We start from the raw sequence: 4,104 nt of genomic DNA, 5'->3' as shown, positions 1-4,104 counted from the left end.
TGCTCTATAATTCAGTATTCTGCAAAGCTCTCTTGCAGCATTTTACTTTTTCTCAACACAATGTTTCAACACCAAATGAATGTTGGCCGTCAGTGGATACATGTGAGAGAATTGAGACTTCTTATCTACTCTTAGGCCTCCTCTCCTTTTGGGACAAGAGCAGACACAGAATGTGTGTAAACGAGCTGAGAATTGGATTTGGACCTTAGTATTGGGCCTTGCCAGAGAAGAAATGAAGATCATCAGAAAAGGCATACTGGGTTCCAACAAAGGTCCATTAGCCCAGAATCCTGTCTTTCCAACAGATGGTCTGAGCATGGCCGTATGGTTACTTTCACAAGTGGATTGTTTACAGACTAGAAACAGAAGCTGCAGTATTGTTATGGAGTAGTGTCAGTTTAGTTGTATTACAAAGGTTGAGTGTGATTCTACTTGATTGGGCTATTCGTCGCTACACGGACCTCCTAAAGGAGGAATAGTACAGTCCTGTGAAGCACCTTTAGACAGTATCAACTTGCCACACACTCCAGTGGCTTAGTCCGTACTCATTAGTATAGTCGTGGGTCACCGAGTTCCAGTCCCGCTCTTGTCCCCCTCCACAGACGAACCACTGGGTTCAATACTGCTAAGGACCATCTCGACACTCGCAAGACACCTGGTGTGTGAGTGCTAAAGCTTCCGTGAAATTCTGACTTCTTATACAATATGGCTCCAGAGTAGACTACTGGGTTTGCCTATATTCATCCTTTGTAATCTGACCCAGTTTCCATTTTTTATATGACTCCTTTTTGTTTTGTAGGTCATGCAAGATCTTGTGGTTAATCCAAGGTGGTCTTTTGCCACATTTTCTGTCTTTCCTACCCATCGGAATAGCTTGCGTTTTGGGTTGGTGGGTTTGGAATCGATATGAGCAAGCACTTGAAGAAGAAAAGATGGTTACTCACCTTTGGAACTGTTGTTCTTTGAGATGTGCTGCTCATATCCATTCCAAACCCACCCTCCTTCCCCTCTGTCAGAGTAGACGGCAAGAAGGAACTGAGTGGGCACTGGGTCGGCAGGGGCATATATCCAGTGCCATAAGGGTGCCACTCCAGGGGGCACCTCGGCCAACCCACCGAGTGTTGCTAGGGTAAAAAGCTTCCGACAATCATGCACACGGCGTGCACACACCTAATTGGAATGGATATGAGCAACGCCTCTAGAAGAACAACAGTTATAAAGGTGAGTAACCATCTCTTTTTAGACAGTGACAGAGTCCTGTGGCACCTTAAAGACTAACTGATGTATTGGAGCACAAGCTTTCATGGGTGAATACCCACTTTGTCAGATGCATCAGAGGCGTAAGTATTCACCCACGAAAGCTTATGCTCCAATACATCAGTTAGTCTTTAAAGGGCCACAGGACTCTCTGTTCCCTTTCACAGATCCAGACTAACACAGCTACACCTCTGATACTTTTTTTAGACAGTTTTTGAGGCTACTGGAGGACTTGAGAGGCCCTTTCTTCCTGAAGGCTCAATTAGTTACAAACCAAACTTTGACAACTCCTCTTATTCATGGAATTTTTTTCCTCCGTGTTTTTGATGATTAGTTTGTTCCTAACTAGATGAGCTCCTGAGGTCTCTTCCAACCTTAATATTCTATGACTCTATGATTCTAACTGCACATGGGGTGAGGAGCACGTTACACCCTGCAACTCTCTTTCCTCTGAAAATTTTCTGGGCCAGCTACATTCCTGCAATCATTCTCCTGATTTCACTGATGCAGCAGTCGGATATTTGGGAGCCTTGAATGGGAACTGTCCAATGCAGATCAGGAGCAGTGGTGAGCATGGGGCAAGTAATCACCGTGACTGCTTTTATTGCTGACTGTCCCACTTGCTCCCTGTGTGACCTTCCCCTCAATGGGCTTGTTCACCTCCACAGAAACCAGACCTAATTGTGATACTATGCTGTATGATCAGAGGCTTCCTGAAATCAAAGGACTTTGATTAAAGTCTCCATCAAGTTGTGTGGCTGCACAGAGCTGGATTATTTTCACAGTAGATTTTTTTCCCTGGGATTAGGTGTCCCCAAATTGTGGATTAGAATTCAAAGGCTCTCCGAACAATTTTTTGGTTTCCTTTTGAAAATCCCGTCTCTTTGTCCCTACCTACTTGACCTCTTCAGAGAGAGCCCGCTTTGGAGAAGAGGGGTTGGGAACGCACCGGCCGCCAGTGGAGTCCCAGACTCCCGCTGCTCTGCCAGATGGGAGTTGGGGAGCTGAGCACGGGAGAGCCGCATGGATCGAATACGACAACCGACTCCACATACAAGACAGACAGCACCTCTGGTTCTGCACACAATGACCCCACGTGTCTCCAGAGGCGCTGTCCAGAGCTCCGGAGAAGTCTCCGTGGTGCTAGGTGATGACCTCTGCTGGTGGCACCAGCACAAGCATCAAGGTAGATCATCTCGCAGATCTTGGTAAGAGCTATTCTTCAGTCGCTATTCTGCAAAGACTCACAAACACGCTTATCATGGACCACGTGACTGCTCTTCTTAAAACCACAGGAAAACTTACATTCTAAATGGAAAATGTGTATGGTCTCTGCAGGAAAAGACTCTTTTCTAAAACAGGGAATGCAAAGAGGAACTCCGCCATTGTACAGACAGCCCTCCTAACGCTGTGAACTACTTCAATGGCTCCTCTCACTCCATTGCTTAGAAAAGGTGCAGCTTGAGAAGTACTTGGTGCTGCCTTCTATACAGGGATGAATTTCATCCGGCACAATTTTTAAACAAGTAGGGAGGAACAAAGAGACCCAGAAGACTGATATAATAATGCAGAAGAGTTTTTAATGCAAATGAAATTGGCAGTACACAGTTGCAGGGAGAAATACTACAGAGCAGAAAGAATGTATTTCCAGTGTTCCACAGAGAGCCGCGACCGACCACAGGTCTGAGTGGGATGTAGTTCAGATCCAACGTTCTCTTTGCGTTGGTGCAGCTGCAGAGGTTGACAAACAAGTACCCTTTGTAACCATTTTAAGTGTATTGCTTTACCCCAGTCGGTGGGAAATGAGACAAAGGCAAAGAGAAGCAGAGACTACGCAGCTTCTCCATCAGATGTCTGCCGCAGCAAAGTTCAAAGCAAGTCAGTAGAGGCACGTAGTGATGGAAAGGCTATAACATATAGGATTTAATTCTCCTTGACATCAAGGTCTCTTTTTCTCACTCGCAAGGGACTTGAAGGGATAATAAACGTAAATGATGCCTATCTTCAGGCCCCCATTGCCTTCACTCTGTGGGGTTGGTGTAAAAAGCCAGAGTGTAATTCAGAATGCAACCACATGTGAAAGCAAGAATCAGCACACAGGTGGGAAAGCCTGGCAGAACGAATCATACAGCATAACATTGGAAATGCAGCATGGCTGTCAGCCCAAGGTGCTGAGCACACACAGCTCCCACTGAGTTCAGCTGGAGCCCTGTTTGGCCAGCACTTCTGAAAGCCATGCCCAAAAGATCAGGGGTGAATCTGTATCTTGCTGTTCATTTCCTTCCTTCTTCCACGGATGTTGCTGCTGGCTTTAGCATGGCCCACAGCTTCCACTGAGGTACCTATGTCAAGGTACCCCAGAACCACATGATCTCCCATAACCATAACCACCCAGGTAACCACCATGTCCCCCATAACAGCCTAATCCCCCATAACCATAACGGCTGCCGTAACCACCATAGCCACCTAAGCCATACAATCCTCTATAATGGCCTCCATAGCCCCTCCCAACTGTATGAGCCTCCGAAACTGGGTCCGACCAGAGGTGCTCCTACAGCTCCCACTGCACAGTGTTGAGGGAAAATGCTCAAAATTGGTCCTGGAAGGGTCACGACAACCGGTGAGGGTCTGATCACCACTTCAGAGTCAGAGCACTGCCTAACGCATGGCTGGTTGCAGGCACCAGTAACTGGCCAGGACCGGGCCACTCCACATTCTGGCAAGTATCAGAGGGGTAGCCGTGTTAGTCTGAATCTGTAAAAGCAGCAGAGAATCCTGTGGCACCTTATAGACTAACAGACGTTTTGGATCATGAGCTTTCGTGGGTGAATACCCACTTCGTCAGAT

The 4,104-nt window shown here is 46.8% G+C and overlaps 1 long non-coding RNA gene across 1 annotated transcript in view; it reads left to right on the top strand.

Annotated features, from left to right (window-relative positions):
* LOC142046592 (uncharacterized) overlaps positions 1–4,104 on the top strand; it is a 209,358-nt gene that overhangs the window by 97,991 nt on the left and 107,263 nt on the right. The gene's annotated exons all lie outside the window — the stretch shown is intronic.

The sequence above is a fragment of the Chelonoidis abingdonii genome, chromosome 1 (assembly GCF_003597395.2).
Source record: "Chelonoidis abingdonii isolate Lonesome George chromosome 1, CheloAbing_2.0, whole genome shotgun sequence".
Classification (NCBI taxonomy): domain Eukaryota; kingdom Metazoa; phylum Chordata; order Testudines; family Testudinidae; genus Chelonoidis; species Chelonoidis abingdonii.
Note: the sequence above shows the minus strand (reverse complement) of the source record. Positions and strands in the feature narration are given on the sequence as shown.